Source organism: Gymnoscopelus microlampas (genome assembly GCF_963454915.1).
Source record: "Gymnoscopelus microlampas genome assembly, chromosome: 11".
In the NCBI taxonomy this organism is placed as follows: Eukaryota; Metazoa; Chordata; class Actinopteri; order Myctophiformes; family Myctophidae; genus Gymnoscopelus; species Gymnoscopelus microlampas.
In genome coordinates this window covers 23,819,803-23,841,581 of record NC_139948.1, presented here as the reverse complement: position 1 = coordinate 23,841,581, position 21,779 = coordinate 23,819,803, and the positions used below count along the sequence as shown (strand labels likewise).

The 21,779-nt window shown below is 41.0% G+C and overlaps 1 protein-coding gene across 3 annotated transcripts in view; it reads right to left on the bottom strand.

The window, feature by feature from the left end:
- The window catches only part of LOC311056316 (trinucleotide repeat-containing gene 6A protein-like), a 54,932-nt gene extending 36,463 nt beyond the window's left edge, over positions 1 to 18,469 (bottom strand). For 2 of the 3 annotated variants that reach the window (XM_084072859.1, XM_084072860.1), the window contains exons 1-3: positions 18,306 to 18,468; positions 14,219 to 14,270; positions 3,335 to 3,433 (exon numbers count right to left, since the gene is read on the bottom strand). The gene's annotated coding sequence lies outside the window, so the exon portion shown is untranslated. Of the gene's footprint in view, positions 1 to 3,334; positions 3,434 to 14,218; positions 14,271 to 18,305 lie in introns of all 3 variants that reach the window. The other variant, XM_084072858.1, reaches the window with a different exon arrangement.
- Between the last annotated feature and the right edge of the window lie 3,310 nt (positions 18,470 to 21,779).

Here is a 21,779-nt window from a genome sequence, read left to right as displayed (position 1 = left end):
CTCTTTAAAGAGAAAATGCATTTTCTGGTGGGTTGCCAATTTCATCCAATCAGGAGAGAGTACCCATTTATCAGTTTAAATTTTAGTGCCCCCGTTACAGTTTTGTCTGCTCATCACTTCCAATTTCACTTGTTTATCCTGAAGCCTGTACGAGTTCTCCTGATTGGATATAAAATGTGCATCCCAATCTGAACATTTTCTGGAAAAAAAAATTATATATATCACTTGTCCGCTTCCGGGTCACAAACAAGGCAGATGGGGGGAGAGGGGGGGAAGGTAACTCTGTTACCAAACCTCACTTAACTAACTCTTTAAATTCCTTTGGGCCTGCCCAGGCATGATGACATCAGCAAAACACAATGCTAGGGTTTGTTTAGGAGCGCACGCGTGGACACAATAAAAAAAGAGAAGTTCAGACATGACCAGTGTCTACACCTTTTCCTCTCACATAGATATTCCTTACTTCTCACCGTATTCCTCCTTCCATTCAGTTTAACAGAGGGAATGCTCGTCTTTTAGAAGAATCCCAGGAGAGGTCAAAATGTCTCAAGTCAAAACATGGAGTGAAGCCGATTTGAAACGCATTGAAAAACAATATGTGTTTGATCATTTTGGGTGATGGTTTTGCGGAGGAGAAGAGAAGGGAGGCAGCAGTGGTGTGTGAAGAGGTTACGACGTAGAGACCCACACTCTGTCCCAAGTTGTGTGTACGCGAATGTTCATCTGATTACAGATGCAAGGGAGACCAAACTTGTGTGTGTGAGGGAGTGTGTGTGTGTGCAGATAAGCCCATGTGGTTCAGGGTCACATCATGTCAGAAGGGGCCTAAAGGGGTCCACAAAACAAACAAAAAGACAACTTTAAAAATGAAAAATGCCAAACCTAAGCCAGCAATGACATTAAAGCACCACAATTGGAAATAAGCTTGTGGGCTTTCTTGTTTTTATCCTTTTGACAATTTCCAACAATATGATGCTTCCAGGTAAGGTTGCACAATTATAGTATTTATATATCTGTAATATTTTGTTTTATGTTATAGAATTTCAATCAATAAACATAATTTGAATTTCAGACCTCATGGATTTATGAGGATCATCAGTCTTCATCCTTCTATAAATCTAAATATGATTTAAGTTTTGTTCAGTACCTAGATTGATGGGGGTGAGGTAGGCTGACAGGCCAACTATCAATTATTTTCTTAACAAGGAATCGCTTTATTTTTTGTTTTATTAAATAATCTTGAAGCACACACACACACATATATATATGTACATATACATATACATATACATACACACACATTCTTTTGTCCATTATCAATTAAGCCCCATTTTATAATTCCTTATACAATGGTGTTGTGCAAAAATAGCTACATTTAAATCAAGTCATTTCATTTCTATCAGCGATAAAGCAATAAAATCAAGTATTTTGATACATAACTGTTGCACCGCTAATCACGTGTAAGGCTCAAACCAACGAGTATACGCGTATCCTTGTCCAATGAGAGCTCTGTCACTAAACTTACAATCATAGCAACAGCAACATTATTACTGGTCCTAAACCTTACAGGCCATTTTTTACACAGATCCATTTTCAGAGTTAAATCAACACTGATGTGTTCACACATGTACATACACACGGCCAAGGCTAGCTGGAAGAGAAGCCAAGGTCAGAAAGATAAGAGACAGCCTATCAAGCCAAGTGTCCACACAGCAGCAGCACAAGATAGAGGCAGAAGCAGTAGTGGATACAAATAAGGATATAATGTTTCCTGATGCAAACAAGACAAACAAGAGAGTCAGAGAGTCAGAGGACAGACAAGAGGGAATACAGAGACACAGAAAAGGAAAGAGAGAGAGTCAAGAGTTCAGAGAGCAGGACAGAGAGTAGTTCTCTCAGTTGAAAGAGTAACAGTAGTAGGGTTTAGAACAGCAGGACAGGAGTGGAAACTGCAGTGGAGGATTCACATGGAAAAACATGCCCACGTCACACAGCAAAGAACACGGACGCTATCGATTCAAAGCACGACCACACACACCTAATAAATTAACCAGTGTAAGTAAGCAGCTGCCCCTGCTCTGGCAAATCTTCTATTTTGGGGTTGTTTGTTCATCACAATTTGCCATCTTCCCATTAGGGATGTGACCAAGATGGCATAAACAACAGACATATCAACTCAACATACTCCCTGTATGTTTTGTTGACACTAGACCAGTGGTTCTCACACTTTTTCATGTCAAGGACCTTTAATGGCATTTCTATCACTTGGACCGCAATTTATATTGTAAAATTAATGTTAATTTAACTCTGAGAGTGTACAAATGGAACCAAATGGACTCGTTAGGGTCCATTTGGTTCCATTTGTACACTCTCAGAGTTACAGATCCATAAGGGTCCATTTGGTGTCTAATCTATCATTTAGCTGGGGACCCCCTGGAACTCCCTCAAGGACCCCTGGGGGTCCCCGGACCCCACTTTGAGAACCAATGCACTAGACCAGTGTCCATTAGCTATGATCCAGCCACATAACCAAAAACAAAGACTAATATCTGTGGCATCGAGGAATGTAGATCCGTTTTGAGCCACTGGTGGTGACTCAATATTGACTTCCTGGAAACGAAATGTCGTTGCTTAGCAATATTAGACCAAACACTGCTTATATGGAAGATGTGTTGCTAGGTAACATTATCTAGCGAGCGTTCAAAAAAAAATGCTTTGGGGGTTATCAGAGGCTTCTGCAAAGTTCAACAGCAAGCCTCCACGTAGACAGATGATTCTGGGTTAGGTCTAATGGAGGTTTTGTGTACTACAAATAGCTGCGACTGCTGATATAGGGAGGAAACGCAGGACTCCCTGATAAAGGAAGAGTTGTCAATCGATGAAAAACACTAGACTGATCAACAAGGATAGACTGAGCGGGTCCTGCCGACTGATCAGAGAAGAACTGATGACAGTGAAATAGGGAGGTAGTGAACTCCTCTGTCGCACATTGCCAACATACAAACGGACAGCTGTAAAAAGGAGTGGAAGAAAAAGAATGGACTGTGTATAGTTTAACAAACTATACAAAAAAGTGACAATAAGCAGATGGCAGGAAGTATCTTGTTGGTTCATTAAATTTCTGTGCAAATGACTGAAATGCAAGCTATTTTCTGATACAAATTATAAACTAGCACAAGGTACAGACAAGACATTAAGGCTAAAAGGATAACACAAAAAAGGCCTGGCCTTGGAGTTCAAATATGGTTTACGTAAGCTGTTTTTTCTAAACTACTCCTTGTGGTTCAGATGCACAAAGGTTCATGATAAAAACAGATGGTGTCCATCCTCTCACCTGTTGTCCAGTCTTCTGTGTTCTTTTCCTCCTTCCTCGTCACTCTCTCTGTCTCTCTCTCTCTTCCATCCACTGTTCTTCCCTCTGTGGGTGGGTTCCCTGTAGAGACAGACAGCGTTTCAGCATGGGATACCAGTGAGCACCTTACAGTAATACGATTGAACAACAAGGCTTGCCTTGGTGAGCCAGACAGGGAAAACACTTAACCACATATAACGCAACACCCCTGGTTCAATTCCCAACAAGGAACCTGGCGCTGCGTGCCATCCCGTTTCACACCACAGGGGGAGGAAAAGAAACCTGTCTACATCACATATATGTAGCCCAATAATGACTGCTGCTTTACTGGTATGAGATGAATTCAGATGAAGTCTGAGAAACTGACACATTTGGGAACACACTTGCGTACTTCTGCAGGCACGAGTGCACATTCACCATCTACAGCAAACACATACGCAACACAATTTCTGCAGCTTTTTCTCACGATTTCTCTGAGCACTATCAGCTTAAGAATGTCAAATGTGAAAAGTATGCTACGCTGTTAATAAGAATACGAGCAGGGGTCTCACCATCTGTCTTGATAGCTAGACCTTAATTGATCGCGCGGGGGATATTCAGTCGCCAGAGCCAGGTGATCAGGTGTTAGCGAGAATTATACAAAGTATTATTGCAAGTGCTAATCACTATGAATGCTAAAAGGGCTCGACTTCCATCAGCTGTGCAGCATTTTACAGTTCAGTACATGGTAAGAAATATGTTTTCCCCCATTAGTCTCTGTAATGTGGGTTTCTTATAACAGTGCAACATCTCCCCTGGAGAGTGTTAGTGTGGCCAACTCTGTCGATCCCAGCGGGGACACCAATTATCCTGCAGGAGAAAGCCACTGTTGCCTACTGCCTCCAGTCTAATCTGATAATGGGATTACAGCAGTGGCCTTCGTTAACTAGCTATAAAGAGACACGCATATAGAAAAGAGTGTGTGAAACAGGAGGAAGAGAGCAAGGGGAACACTGAAAGAAAACAAGCTAGAGAGACACCTCTGTGAGTCGCATACGTGCACGCTCAATCTCCTATCCAACCCACCATGGGTCAACTGACTGTTGTGTTCTTGCACGCACCATACAAATCAAGTGGTATGTGCATGGTACAAAGAGACACACAGCCTCAAACACACACACACAAACAAGCAGCCTATATTCCTGCTCTGACAATTCTCCCATTCTGAGACTCATTTATCACACTTTGCCATCCTCACATTACATCATCTCTCTCCCTTTCTCTCCATTCCCCAACCCCGTTCATTCCACTGTTCTCACATCCCACTCCCTCCTCCCTCGGTCCTCCTGCCTGCCCCATCTCCCATTCAGTCCCTCACACTCTTACACCCCCCTTCTCTCCACTACTGTACTGTCCTCGCTCTCATTAGGTCATAGACACACTCACCAGTTCACACTATGCTCCTTTCTCCTTAGAGATTACCCGACATTAACCTCACTTCCCTCTTGCATGCCGTCTCTGATTTAGAAACCTGCTGTCCATCACATTCACATGACAGAAAACCCCATCTTAGACACTGGCCAACATCTAAAACCATCATCTTTTCAACTGACAATGTATACAGATGCTTATGTTATTTAGAATAGATGCCAGTTGTTTAGAATAAATGCTAGTTATGTTACTTAGAATAGATGCTGGGAATGTTGCTTACTTGTTGACACATGCCAAGTAAGCATTTACTGATGTTAGTTTTGATAAACTGTATACTAATTTCTTTGTAACACATACCGGTTTTCTTAGCACTCGAATTCCTTGACTACTTGCCCTGTTGGCTGACAAATGTTCATGGCGCTGATTATGACCTTGCATTTTGTTAAAGTGCAACATCTCTTAGACAGTGTCCAACAGAAACAATGTTTCTCACCCATTGGGAAGAAAGTCATAACCCTCAAGTAGCTTGTGAGATGTTTTGACAAGGCGGTGGAAAAACTTTAATCAAAGGAAATGGGTTTATTTAATTTGCCAAGTCCTGATTTCATGGTGAACTCAACACCCGGTCCCAATGTGATATCTATTGAGAACCACTGTTAAGAGCTACACGTATTTTGTTCTATGGCTTTGGCTGTTAACCCATTGAGACCTGAAGCCGATTCTACATGTCTCCTAAATCTCAACAGTATTCTGAAAAACGTATGTTTCTATATCAGTGGTGCTCAATTTTTCATGTCAAGGACCCCCAAAATGATATGTATTTGGCCGTGGACCCCCATCTCAAAATATTTTGTTCCAGGGACCCCCAGAAGCAAAGATTTGAGTTAAAAATGTTCGCTGTAAAAAAAAAAAAAAAAAAAATTATATATATATATATATATATATATATATATATATATATATATATATATATATATATATATATATATATATATATATATATATATATATATAAAGATTTGCACACATTTTCACGATTTTTCAAAAATAGCAGATCTACAAGCTCGTAGCGCGGCACCGCGCTATGAGCTTGTATATCTGCTATTTTTGAATAGCCAAAAGTGTAAAAGAATGCTTTTTAGCTCAAATCTAAAATGACATGACACAGTTTCAGGTCTTAATGGGTTAAATGTCGGAAAAGAAAAAAAAAGACCCATCACCTCTACCACATACACACCATAGAACCAGATTTGACCATTTTGGTAACACTCTAGAGCCCTGCTTTTTGATAATGTAATGTTTCAAATGAAGCAGTTTACCGTGTTAACTGCCCTTGCCATTCAGAGCCTTGCTTTCAACGTGATTAATAAATGCAATAAGCCGAGGCACAAATGTGCTTTAGTGACACAACAGGACAAAGAATGATCTAGATTATTTTTGATAAGTTTAGACGGGATGGCACTGCAGAGCAAACAATTTAAGGCATTATGTTTTATTGTACTGTGCAGAAAGGACAAAGAATTTAAGAGTGGTAGATGACAGTGACACGCAAGGCGTACTGTCTGGAACCCAGGATATTATGATTATCTGCTCACTATTTAATTGAGCTTGCAGGGCGCCTAGCCACAAGTTACAAACACAGGATTATGGAACCACAGAAAGCTGAGATCATATAACGGGCCACGCTAAACTTTGGGAATAAGGGAAAATGTGAATAGAAAACATAATAGACAGAAAATGAGTTGAATAACATTTGAGGCAGATTTAAACATTTCTGGTCCCAATTACAGTTAAACGTTTTCAAAACTCAGCCGACATGCTTAACTAGAGCGACTTGTGTTGGTAAAGAACAAGCTTCAATTCCCAGATTAAAAGCATTATTAACAGGATAGCACTTGTAATTAACATATTTTGACCAAACTCTTGATATCAGTACAAATGAATATTGGCATTTTCCTTCCTTATAACATGTAGACTACACTTCATATTCTAGGAAAATCACAGTGCAATATAGGCAAATCACTGTGCTGTGGCTATCAGTCATTTAGTGTGACACCGCTACTGACTCAGTTGCAGTGTTTACTAGACTTGTTTGACAAGACCGACTGAGAAACTGTCACTTAGATTTGACATGCGCTCTGACTAAAAGTTGTATAATGTGTACGAGGCATTAAGGTGACCACACAATGTATGTTAACGGCAGTCTTAGTGTCATCCCAGACAAAAAGACGGTATGTAAAATCTTAGCTCCAGTTAAGAATTAGTAAAAATCGTTCATCATAAGCATCTTGGGGTCGTAAGGACGGCTGTCTACAAGCCGAGACCACTCAATGGTAAATTAAGATGGAGTTCTGGCGGTGTGGCAATTTGACATGTTACATGTGTTATGTATGTGTTATGTGTTAAAGCATGTAACATGGCATCCATCACTATCTGCCAGTTAGTCGATGTGAATAGTTTCATCATGCATGGTTGGCCACGTTTAGCTCCCTTTGGAGAATTGCCAACCTGTGTCGTCCTCTTCTGCCAAGTCAAGACCTGGTCCAAATTCCTTTCCTTTTGTTTGAGGTAAAACATGGCCCCGGCATACTTCAGCTGATATAGGTCGTAGTTTCGTCGCACAATGTGACAAGTAGACTCAATTCAACTCAGTCTGACCAGGTGGATAATTTGTATCATCAATGTATCATGACATGTACAGTATGAGATACTTTATAATGATCATATAAGACCATAATCATGCAGTGTGCAAGCACCATTAGACAATTTAACAATGTACCTCTGTGTTTTTAGATAGTTTAATTTACTAAAATAGTATTACTGCATTCCAGCGCTCCCTTTGCGTATTTCCGAATGCACAAAGTGTGTAATCAGGGCTGGCATCTCGATTACAGGCCACCCCCTGGACACACCACTGCATCTGAATAAAGCATTAAACATTTTCATATAAAAATGCCAAAAAAACAAAACAAAAACAATAATGGAGTTAGACAGGAGACCGTTTTGGTGAATTACTTTTCACCTACAAGATAATGAAATTAAAGTATTTAGTCTACAACTGCTTAAATTGTTCATTAAAATATATTCACAATGTATGGAGAATTTATATTGCCCAGCTCTATTACAAAGACATTTAAATTGACCCTCTACCCAAATTAAAGTGTATATGTATACCTAATCTACAAAGCCTTATTTTCCTCCTTTGTGTCCCCCACACCGATTACTCTATCCTTTCATGCTCCAGTGCTCCCATCACCCCCAATGTCACTCTCAACCATTCCAATGGGAGACCAGACCACTGCCATGGTCCTCCAACGCTCACACACTCCTTCCTGTCTCGCTCTCAGTCTCCGCCACCTTCAGCCCACCCCCACTCCAACAAACAACCGCCTCCCACATCCTACTCGAGCTCCTTGCTGCCCCCTTCCACCACCCCACCCATCAGTTCCCTGGCCACCCTTCCCCCAAGGGCTCTGCTCCTTTTCGACCATCAAGTGCTTCAGCAGATGGCTCTATGTTCAACAACACAGGCTGGTGGGGGCCCTCCTGGAGTGTCTCTCACACACACCGCATCTGCTTATGCACAGAACTACAATTGCCTCTCCTCCTTCGAATACAGCTGACTGGGGAGGAGGGGGGGGGGGGGGGGCAGAAGTCAACTAGAGCAGAGAAAGACTGAATATCAGACAGACGCACGGCATGAATGTCATGTTTAATGTCAATGTTGCAGACGAACAATACACTTGTAAAACCCTGCAGACTGCAGGTGCGTTCAACAACTCAAAAGGGCCAATACCATATTCTCAATTTTAGATTCCTAAACTACTGCAACCTCCTGCATCATTTCCTTTCATTTCCTCTCACACAGGCCCACAACAGCACCATCAGCTTACCAATTCAATGAGGCTTTATTGGCATGAGAAAACATACGTTTACATTGCTACTACGGCAAAAGTGGAACAAAACGTCTATACATGTACAATTAAATGGGAATAAAGAAATGTGTAAACGGAGCTGTGTTTACATTGCAACTTGGAGAAAACTAGCTAGCTGAGCCCATAAAGGTCATGGTCTCTTTTTCTGGTTATGGGTGGTTCCTGTCTTGTGATATTCTGCAGGTGTTGCTTTATTGCAAAGAAGAGCAATGGTCAACCATCTACTTCAGGGCTAGCCCCACTTACCAAACAATGTGGCAGACTGGGTAGGTCTTATTGGCCACAAAAATCAAAGACAACGATTACCGTTGCCATCATTACATTTTGCATCAAAAGTGATTGTAGTTTGTGTGGGTGGCATGGCAACTATAATAGTCAATAAATAGCACCATTTTACTTTTATTCGCTGTTCTCTGGAACTTTTGGTACAGTATGGTTATGAGTTTAGCAACGTGCGTTTCCATTTGCCTTGCTACCTTTCTTTTTGTTTTCTGTCCATTTTTATGTTTTTTTTTTTTTCTGTTAATTTGGTAGTTTTCCTTGATTTAAGTCTTTTCGAGCACAGCACAGAAACTAAATCAGCAAAGTAATCACATACCAAAACACAAGTGTTGCACCTGAATGCATAAGGCAGAATACAGGCTACTAGACAATAGACATCACTGCCCATGAGGCTTACCATGTTCAACTGTCGAGATAATATGGAAGCAGTGGTTTGAGAACCACATTTAGTCCCAATGCTACCACTACAACTACTGGTGGGGAGAGTATAAGAAATAAACCACATGATCCCTAGTGTCCCTATTGTGGGCATATCATGAACATAGGAAAAAACAGATCTACAAGCTCATACGCAGGCCCACGACAAAACCATCAGCTTACCAATTCAATGGGGCTTTATTGGCATGAGAAAACATACGTTTACAGTGCTGAATCAAAAGTGGAACAAAACAGTTGAAATAAAACGTGCATGTACTGTATGTACAATTAAATGGGAATAAAGAAATGTGTAAACAGAGCTGTGTTACATTGCAAGTTAGAGAAAACTATCTTACAAAACCATAGTTGTGCATTTTCTGTCAGAAATAGTAACAAATCCACAAAAGGAAAAGTTAGCTTGGGATACATTTTTAAACAAATGCCAGCAGTATTTCAATGTTTTGCATTCACTTTGTACAAAATCTTTGGGATAAATAGCAGCACATTTTTCAAATGTGTGGTGTGTTCACACAGTCACTTTTTAACACTTAAACACCCGGCTTGACTGATCTCCCAATGTTAGGCTGTAGTAGTCCAGACAAGTCAGTTTGGTGTGTAGGGGCCTTAAAGGTGAGGTCACACACTATAAATATCACAGGTGTGCTTTTCCAGCCCAATAATGTCATCTGTGGCAATTCCTGTTGTAGACTTAAGCCCTGTCTTACCCCAACTCGCATAACATAGATATGGTTCTTTTTGTCTGAGACACGAAAGGATACCAACTTCTTATCCACCAGCCAGTGTGTGGTAAACCCCAACATTGACCATTACCCACCTGTTTCACAGTGTGGCCAGCAAGCTGAAATTTAAAATTACAATACAACCACAGAATGGTCAGGTTGTTGGTTACCTACTGAAGTGGCTGGTATAGCAGATCAGCTATACGGCAAAAGGGCATATATGGTAGTTTCTTCATCTGTTCTGAAGTAGCCTCACGTGGCCAGACAATATCACATGACACACTGCGTGGATATTAGTCTGGTCCCTCTCAGCGATAGATTTTTTTCCAAGGGGCGGTTACAAACAGATCCAAACGGACTCTATTGGTTAGACCTAAAACCAATCAGAGCAGTGCTTCCTGCTACGTCACACACAAGCGCCGGTGCTGAAATAGTAAACAAGGAATGCTAGCTCCACTCGTATTTAGTCTGGTAACCAGATGAAACTATTCTTAACACATCTTTCTTTCCAACAAAAGCAATTTTTTGTTTGTCTGTTCTAACGCGTTTACTACCGATGCTATGGCGGCGTCCATCTTTGTTGTGAAAAACTGAAAATGAGTCTCCTGCATTGTACGTCATTGCTCCAAATAAGGTGATAAGCCCGCCCACATTTGGATACTGGGCCCTAATTGGTCCCTCACGACTTCGGAGGGAGAGAAATGAAATCTCTATTGAGGGGGGCCAGACCTAATCTGGCGAGGGCTAAAGTGCAATGCAATTTTGCAAAGGCAGATTTGTCTGGAACCAGGCTAGTTCTGAAGAGTAGACAACAGATTGTAATGACATTTGCCCATCTAACGTCGTATAACCAAGATGCCTTGGATGTATGCATGTGTATTTCCCAATACGTTTTTAAAACAAGTACTATTTTCACTCTGCAACCAATCATATCCAAATCCTAAATAGACATTTCTTTCCTGAAATAACCTTGCTCCAAAAATAGTTGTTTAATTCTGACAGTCAATAACAAACACAACAAAGACTTTTTTTCATGAGTGTGCTGTTGACTCACTACGTTTTTTTTATGTATTAAAGAAACAAGAATGAGCTTTAGCGGGGAAGAAGAAACTAGATTTAAAAGCAGTTTACCAAGGATTTTCAGTATGATGGAAGCTGACTGAAGAACAGCAGTCTGATCAGTTAGCAATGTGAAACAAACATTTTATTTATCAGCTATGGATTCCCTGGTGTCAAGGGGGACATTGCAGTTCATGCCGTGTGCTTGCAAAGTTAAGTCCTAATCTGAATTCTCCTACATTGTTGTTCGCTGCCATCTCTGATGATGAACTGTCCAACACAGGAGACATACCTAAAAAAATATCTAAAAGAGCTCTTTCTTGGGATTCCAGTGTGCCAAATTCCAATAATGTGACAGAAGTTCTCTCGCTACCTGTAATGTTTCCCCATTAAAAAGCTCCAGTTAAGAATTTCAAATGAATATCAGACACCATATCGATCCACCATGGATGCTATAAAAAGCAGTAATGACACCTATTGGACACCTTCAGACACACAGGGTCATCTGTCCACTAAGAACAAAAGCCACAGGGTAGTCGCATGGCTAATTTGCGTTCATGTCATTTGCATCACTTTGCATTACATGTTCCCACAGTGGTGGTGCTGCTGGAAGCTATTTGGGGGAAGCCACCACTCGATTACTGAACGACAGCCTGGTTGGCCACAAAAACGACATAAAAACGAATGTCGCCCGACAGCAAACACTTAGCAGTGCCTAAAAATACAAATTACATTCAGTCTGAACGCTGTCGGTCACTTCTACAGCACAGCTTAGCTAACTCAATATTGTGCCATTTAGACTCGGAACTCATGTTTTGAGTGTAATTATTATCCAAGCTGTTATTGTGTTGTTGACACCCTGAGGTGGGTTGCAAAATGTCCTGACATGATGGTCATAAAGAGCAACTTTAACAGAAGGATTCTTGGACCTGACGTCTTGGGCAAAGTAAAATGTGGGTCCCAGTACTAAAACCACGTAGCAACTTTTCACATTTTCCTCTTATTTATTATACCTACATTAGGCTACTTCCCAATGCCATCTGTCATTAGTTATCCAAGGCAATAGTACATAATGTAAACTGTGCACAAACATAATACATTACCTAAATGTCTTATACTCTGTGTCCTGCTGAGCCCATAGGTCATGGTCTCTTTCTGGTTATGGGTGGTTCCTGTCTTGTGATATTCTTCAGGTGTTGCTTTATTGCACAGAAGAGCAATGGTCAACCATCTACTTCAGGGCTAGCCACACTTACCAAACAATGTGGCAGCCTGGGTAGGTTTTATTGGCAACAAAAATCAAAGACAATGATTACCGTTGCCATCATTACATTTTGCATCAAAAGTGATTGTAGTTTGTGTGGGTGGCAACTACAATAGTCAATAAATAAGAGCTATTTTTACTTTTATTCACTGTTCTCAGGAACTTTTGGTACAGTATGGTATGAGTTTGTGTGTTTTCATTTGTCTTGCTACCCATCTTTTTGTTTTCTGTCCATTTTTATGTTTAGTTTTCTGTCCATTTGATAGCTTTCCTTGTCTTAAGTCATTTCGAGCACTGCACAGAAACTAATTATCATCAGCAAAGTAATCACATACCAAAACACAAGTGTTGCACCTGAATGCATAAGGCAGAATATAGGCTACTACACAATACATCACTGGCCATGAAGGCTTAACTGTCGAGATAACATGGAAGCAGTGGTTTGAGAACCACATTTAGTTCCAATGCTACCACTACAACCACCTAAAGACAACTGGCGGGGAGAGTAGAGTAAAATAATTTAACCACATGAACCCTAGTGTCCCTATTGTGGGCATATCATGAACATAGGCAAAAACAGATCTACAATCTCACAACACGTCACAATGCAACGCAAGCTTGTAGATCGGCTATTTTCACAAGAAAAACAAAAATTTAAGATGTCTTCTGTCCTACATGTGATTAATTTCTATGACCAAGTAGTTGTAGAGTCAGACTGCTGAGCATTCAATGACTCAATTCATATATATTCACTCAACAGAAACCTGACTCTTTATTACAAGGAAAAGGTTTTTTATTAATGCTCAGGGGAATCCACTGTTAAAAGTGGCTTGAATGGAAAGTGAAATGGCTTCGACGTAAAAAGAAATGCACTACATACTACGGTAGTCATTTCTCTTTATTAGAGGCTCATACAATCACAGAATTACGTTGTGTCTAGGATAAATACATATTAAACAGATTTTATTCAAATGCGTCCATTTCTAGTTTCATCGTAAAAAAAAAATCCAACCCTTCTCCCAAGAAAAACCTCAGCTCCATTACCAGTCAGGGAAACGAGTATGTAACATATCAATATGTTGTGTTGGGGGGGGGGGGGGGGGGGGAGTAGGTGTTTTTCTTTTTTGGGCGGGGTCTGAAAAGAGAATATGACTTTTAGGACTTAAATTGGGTAGCAGTTGGGCATAAGAAAGTTATGTTGGCATGTTAAATTTGCTAACATTTCAAACAAATTCAAAATAGGAATTTCATGGGGACCTTGGAGTGGGTTAATGAACTTGTTTGGCGGGGGGGGGGGGTGCACAGTACTATTGTGTGTCTGCATCTAGATCAACTGCATGGCCACAATGAGCTACACAAACACCTCTCTGAACACACAAAACAGTGGGTCGCTGGCTTCTCGTTTAGCGTTTTAAAACAGCAAAGCTTACTCAGCACATGGGGGTCTGGACCGACCCGGGCCCTCCAATTCAATTCAAACGGAACTGCATGTGCTTACACAAGCAACAGCTGCCCCTCCTGTGTCCCCCTGACACACATACACACACACACACACACACACACACCTTTGGTGGCCTGATGGCCTGTAGTACACACATTGGCTCAGTGTATACACGGCCCTTCCATTAGCCAAAGAGAAAAGACCAGAAGGGCACTCATTCCTGTGCACAGCCACACACCCACGGACTCCTGACTAGGCTTATCGCAAACACATTCACGGCCATGCATTCCAAAAGGTGTGCTGCTGAGGTACACTCACCTGTTTTGACTCTTCAGGTTCTTTGGTGGCAACAGCTTCCAATTCCGATTCTCTTAAGAAAGACAAAAACAAAATGATAGAGAAAGGAGAGATTAGAATGATTATCTTATGAAAAGTTTAAGCTTAGCTGTGTCACCAGGATAACAATCATTACAAACTATTTGAAAGTTTGCAATCAAAAAGATGATAAAAGAATTCCAAAAGGAATCATTTAATTGTTTGTACTAGGGCTGAGCAATATAGCAATGTTCTATTGCTATCATGATATGATACCAACTAGTTATCGTCTGGAGTTTTTTATATTGTAATACTATATTGTATATCAAGTGTTGTCATTTCCTGGTTTTAAATGTTGCATTACAGTAGTGATGTAGTTTTCTTAACTTACCCGACTACTGCTCTAGCGGTTCTATTATTTGCCTTTATCTACTTACTGATTATGTAGGAATTACTGATGATTATCAAAAAACTCAACATGTAAATACTTTGTGAAAGAACCAGTAGTCATCCGGACAATTTGGTCACAAATTACAATATTGACAGAGGTATTCGTATATCGCCCTGCCCAAGTTTGTACCGTATTCGATTACGTATCAGATGCCAAATGTTTGTGCAATGCATTAGTTTAATAGCTTTCATTCCACCTTTTATAATTGTTGCTATAAAGATCAGCCAATGCCTCGGTGCATACATGTAGCCCCGGCTTTCCAGAAGGTGGCAACCCGGCCATTTCCTTTTCATGGCATTTTATAAAAGAAGGTACGGTCATCTACATCATTTCCTCTATCCAGCAATTCCAGCTGGCAGATTTGTCGCACTGGAAGGCAAACTGCAGCCGGGAGTTCGATGGAATGCATTGCAGTCAATGAGGGCTGGGAGTTCGATGGAATGCATTGCTGTCAATGAGGGCCAGGTGGACCAGCTTATAAACAAACTATTTCTGAACGACTGAGACCTTTGTAAAATACCTGGCCCAGGAAAATAAAAGACATATCACACATTGTTTTCTGCCGTGTTGCTTTTCGATTACTGTATCATTTTTTAGAGGCACCTAAAGAGCACAAAGTAAGTTTCTGAACGAGCCAAAGTAGTGAGACTGTCTCGATCATTGACAGCTTGAGAATCAAATCTCTCGATACTGCGGAGCTATACACTATACATGAGGCCATTCAGAAATAGTGTTTGTAACCTTGTTAATAACCTTGTTCCGGTTTTTCCATAGTTCCGTTTGATTGGCTCTGCAGCAGATTTGAACCCAGAAACACATAAAGGTGTCATGTGTGTCTCCCGTTCAAATCTGCTGCCAAGCCAATCAAACGAATCCCTGGGAAACTAAACCGGAACAGTTAACGGGTATGCCACCTTCTGGAAACCCATGACTACAATTATGCACAAAGCCTACACCAAATGTAACCCAGACAAAAAAACATTCTACTGTTTCTCCAGTTTATTGTGAAGAGTCTAGGAAATTACCGCAAGCCACCAGCCACATACTACTAAACACTGACTGGTCGGTTTGTCCACTCTACCTGCCATTTTGTTGAGTAAATGACAACATTCTGAGGTTCTGTTCTGGTTGAAACCATAGCTGGTTGTAAACACACTGGCAGGTGGACAAAACAAAATGGTCTTAACTTGATTATACAGTTACCGGTAAGGTCTACATCTGAGAGTGTTCTAGTACACACACATACATAATTTTACTACCATTTTCACAGTGCACCCAGAAATCACAAGTGTCACTAAGAAAGACTTTAATTCCTAATGCCACCAAATGCTTGTGGATGCGCAAAACCTATAATGTACACAAATGTCATGCAGCCTATCCAACTGTGAGGCACATAGAGCTGTGGTTCTCAGCCAGTGTTCCTTGAGGGGGTTCCAGGTGGTCCCCAGCTAAATGATGCTAGTTGGTAACCAAATTGATCCCTATAGGTCTGTTACTTTTGAGAATGTAAAATGAAACTGGTTTCATTTTACGCTCTCAAGAGTTAAATTATTGTTAAACATCCCGATTACTTAAAAACTTGTTATTTTGATCAACGTTTGCCTGTCATCTCTCCTATGGTACCAACATCAATACAGCATGGAATTGTGGACAAAATCGTATCCAAAGATAACAAAATACTCTAAGTCTTGGGAGTCTGAGGGTGCAAATCCCATCAAACAGTGGTCCGTGGCTCAATGCGGGATAAATAATGGACCTTGATATGAAAAGGGTTGAAAACCACTGACATTAAGGGAGACCTGCACTGTAGTTACTGCATCGTAGTTAGTGTGGCAATGCAAGTTTAATTAACTGCATAGCAAAGCAAAACAGACTCCAAGGCCCCTGAGGAACTGCAAGGTGAGCACCGTGAAAGGCTGGGGCTACTGCTCGGGTCCTGATCGGCCATTATCTCAGCTGTTGCCTGGCTTGCAGCTTAGCCAACATGGCTTCTCTGTAGTCTGGTATTTTTCCAACACAGGCAAGAGCAGCAAACAGTATACCTGCTACAACGGAACGACAGTAGTCATTCAGCTATATAAAGAATGACGCCATATTTGCATAACTTTTAGGCAAAGTACAAAACACCAGCAAACAAAAAGCTGCAATAAACAGAACCGTGCAGGTTCTAATAATGTCAAAGTATTATAGCGATTAGAATGGGTGTTTCTACCGACAGAGGGTGTTATTGAAACACCAGGCAAAACATCAGCGGGATGGAGGTTAAATTAGCTCGGAATGTGTAAAATGTCGACGACTATTGTGGCGTTGCATGGTCCTCGGTGCAATTATTTGTGGTTTATCTGAAAGTCAACGCACTTCTTAAATCCGTGACCAGCTTTTTTTTTTTAAACGACCAACATCAGTGCACTTCCAACAACCTGCGCAGGCAGCTAGCTTAGCTGCTAATGTTAGCCCAAAGCGTTAGAAACGACATAGCTTTCGACTCAAAGGTGTTGTTTGCTGGGAAACACACAGAACCACTGGGAATCAACTCAATGCAAATATTTATTTATTTTTACCACAAATACCAGACATTCCGACAACCTAGGCAGGATAAAACAACGCAGCTTGCGAGCTAACGTTAGCATCGGTGTTGCCATATTTTGAGAGCGAAATAAGCAACCAGATCTAGGAAAATAACCCCAAAAGAAGCGACTGTAGGCCACATGAGCACTTTAAACCTACATGCAAAGCTTACGCATTGTGAGCTTGTAGGTCTGCTATTTTCAAAAACTCTTGCAATAAAATGTGGAATATTTGGAATATTTTTTTGAAACATTCTAACACAAATGCTCCCTGGCACAACGTTTTCATGAAAATATTTGAGAACCACTGGTTAAAATAATAATCCATTTGTTTGGGAAGCAAGCCTAAATAAGCAAGTACACTATAGAAACAAGCCCAACAAAAATCGCAACCACCAATTTTTACAAGCAACTCTACAGAAAAAATAAGCCTAGAGTCGCTTATGATAAGCCGACATGGCAACGCTGGTTAGCATTACGAACCAGAACGAGCACACTAGACTAGTACAAATAGTCCAAGTTCGATGTTAACACCGAATTACAGTCAGCCGGCGGCTGAATGTGTACCTCTATAAAAGTCTACAGTGTTTTCATTTCACATTACTCATTTCAAAACTGCAATGCAACCTGGCCGCCTTCCATGCCTTCTGCAGGGCTCATGCATTTACGAGCCTTTTCGCTCCACAAAAAATTACGTTTATTCTTCAATGGGAAAAAGTCTAAAACACAACAAATCGTTTCAGTTGGAAAATAGTTTGAGAAAAAAATCATGCAAGGTTGAAAAGAATATACATAATGCTTTTTTTTTTTTTACACTCATACCGAAAACAGCAGATCTACAAGCTCACAGGGCGTCGCGCCGCGACGCACTGTGAGCTTGTAGATCTGCTGTTTTCGGCACGCGACACCAACGTACGACGAAGCATGCGGCTCCACATTCACGGTAACAACAGTCGGCAGCGGGTAAAAAAACTGAACTACGCCAGTGTTGCTGCTGGTGGGACTGAAACACTAAACCCCGGGCCTAAAACAATACAAACACTCACGTGTAAATAAAAAAAACACACCTTACCTCATAAAGTATAAAGTGCAAACAGAGCGGAAAGGAAAGCCTGCTGTATAAGGCTAGATAAAATTCAACGCGTTTTTTTTTGCAGCATCTACGAGGGGAGGCATTCGTCCTGCATGATCGCCATTTTCTCTTGACTCGCTATAATAACCTTCTCTCTCTGCTTGCTTTCCCCTCCTCCCTCTCTCTAGCTCTCTCTCTCTCTCTTGCTCTGACGTAGGCTCGCTCGCTCGCTCTCTCTCTCAGTGGTGGAAGTACTCACATTTTGTACTTGAGTAAAAGTACCAATACCACAATGTAGAAATACTCTGTTACAAATAAAGGTCTGGTATTCAAAATGTACTTGTGTAAAAAGTACAAAAGTATTCACATTAAAATATACTTGAGGACTGAAAGTAAAAGTACTCATTTTGCAGCCCATTTCACACGTTTTCAAATGTATAAACATGGTTTGAAAATAGCAGAACCACAAGCTTGAAGATTGTCTATTTTCAAATAGCCTAAGTATGCATAGGGATGAAGTGGTTAATGCATGTCTTGTAATAATAATCAAAATCTACAAAGTAACTAACTAAAATGTCCTCCAGTAAAGTAAAAAATCCTCAAAAGTGTACTTAAGTAGTAAGTACAGTACTTGAGCAAATGTACTTAGTTACTTTACACGACTGATCTCTCTCTCTCTCTCTCTCTCTCTCTCTCTCTCTCTCTCTCTCTCTCTCTCTCTCTCTCTCTCTCCCCCCTCCCCCCCCCCCCCCTCTCTCTCAGGAGTGGGGGTAGTGGTGGAAGAGCAACGCAGGAGAGGAAACCTTCACCACTTCCTCTTGACAGAAACAAACAGTAGAGCAAAATGGGTGATGTTGTGATGATGGACGAACAAAAATATTGTGTTGAAAAAGTCAGTTGCTTCAGCTTGTTGACTGTGGGACCCACTTGTGGAAATACTAGTGTAACGTGAATGGCATGATTGATTCTGTTTCAATATCCTGACATCAATGTAAAAATAAAAAAACACAGTAAACTAAATAAACAGGATAAATGGCTCAATAAACTCTATATTCATTCCAGACAATTGCTTTACTGAGGCTTTCAAAAAAGAGGTAAGAGTGTTGCTAGAATGTTGGTAGAGGTGTAACACACCAACACCGTTTTAGCAATAATATTTTTCAATTTCTAAGGGGATGTCTCTCTATTATGTTGAAAAACACAGCTATAAACAAACGTTTATAGCTTAATTACCCTCTCACTGCCTAGTGTATCTGTGTGTGTGTGTGTGTGTGTGTGTGTGTGTGTGTGTGTGTGTGTGTGTGAGAGAGAGAGAGAGAGAGAGAGAGAGAGAGAGAGAGAGAGAGAGAGAGAGAGAGAGAGAGAGAGAGAGAGAGAGAGAGAGAGAGAGAGAGAGAGAGAGAGAGAGAGAGAGAGAGAGAGAGAGAGAGAGAGAGAGAGAGAGAGAGAGAGAGAGAGAGAAACCTAAAGAGCAGAGAAACAACAGTCTGGAATCTGCCAACGTTTCACCAACAAGACAAAGCCTGTTGCTGCCATGACCGGTGTGTGTGTGTGTGTGTGTGTGTGTGTGTGTGTGTGTGTGTGTGTGTGTGTGTGTGTGTGTGTGTGTGTGTGTGTGTGTGTGTGTGTGTGTGTGTGTGTGTGAGTCCACCGGCACCTTCACAATGCAATGACCATTGACCCACCAACTGCAACGAAAACAACTCCCAACCTTGCTCAGATTGTGCCTTTATTGTTTGCTATCTTATCTGTGTGTCTACCCAATGCACACATTGTGTGTGTGTGTGTGTGTGTGTGTGTGTGTGTGTGTGTGTGTGTGTGTGTGTGTGTGTGTGTGTGTGTGTGTGTGTGTGTGTGTGTGTGTGTGTGTGTGTGTGTGTGTGTGTGTGTGTGTGTGTGTGTGTGTGTGTGTTACAAGGAGATGTGGAGAAAAAGGTAGGTCCCCTGCTGCCAAGTAATGATTTTATTTGACCAGGTAACAATGACTGTGAGATTAGATAACACATGGACTGGTGGATACCCTCTCCGTACTTCAGTGGACAGTGGACTACTGCCAAGTTACTGCTTGCTTGGGCAAAGGACCAGCTCTAGATTTCCCAATCCAATCATGTAACAAGATCAACCATGTGTCAAGTGTCAATGGATGAAAAATACATTAACATGTCTGTTGATGGATGACTGTAATGTGGGATAAAGCTGCACAATGTAATTAGTAGTTAACCACATAGGCGAACATTCAGCGAAAATAGCAGAGAGCTACTTTGCTACAAGCTTGTGAGTTTGTAGATCAACTATTTTCACTACTAGATTTATAACAAAGTATATAGGATTTAGTTTAAGTGGCTAATAGAGAAACTGTTAATGTGATTGTTTTGAGAGGGAGTTGGAAGCTACAGCAGCATTTGAAACCACAACCATACAAACTGACATTAGTTAACACAGCCACTAGCAGGCGCTCTCTGGGCTCATACTGTGAACCATTTGCATGCCAGCGCCATGTGACCACAAAAGTCGATTTGGCACCCTCTTATCCATTTCACCACATGGAAACAACCACATCAGCAACAAGAGGCGAAATGGGGGGTATTTTAAGTTTGTACAACAGAGTTATATAATGACCCAGTTGCACTATTTAATTCTAATTCATGTTAAAAATGGAAAATATTGGAAGACACTGGATATGTCTTTTGAACCAAATACAATTTGACTTGTTAGTTACAAGCTGTCTGTTTTCATAAGTGTAAATTATTAATGAAAGATAATGAATGTATTTTGGTCAGCTATTTATGTCTGTTTACCTGCCAAGCGACATAGTAAAATCCTCAATGTTTATTTATCCCTTTGTGTACAAATATAACCACAAATGTTACATGTTTACACTCTCGCAGTTAAATTAACACTGCAGATTTTACTGTGCACGGTGGAAATGAGTCACACTACCCTGAGGCTGTACTGCATTTGATCATGTATGTCAGATACATTCATTGAATCAAACAGTCAGGCAACCACATGGAGACCCAGTTTCAAATCCTGGCAGTGGTGCTTGGCCTGGTGCTCAAACGAACCCAACTGGCAGAGTTCGTGGGAGGGAAGCTGGCGGGGGATTGTGTCCTTGATGCTGCACTAAGTGACTCCATCTAGTCAGAGGCCCCTTGTTCAATGGGGAGGGGAACTGGGGAAGATAGTGTGAACCTCTGCATGCGTGAAACTCCTCACTGTCAGGTGAAAAGAAGCAGATGGTGATTCCATGTGTATTGGAGGAGGTACATGGTAGTCTACACTCTCCCCAGACCAACAGTGGACAGCGACAGGGACCGCAGTTTACAGAACTACTGGTGGTAACTACTAAATTGGGGAGAAAATTGAGAAAACAAAAAAAAAAAGTTTTAATAATAAATAATAAATAGCAAATTGACACGCACGCACGCACACACACACACACACACACACACACACACACACACACACACATAT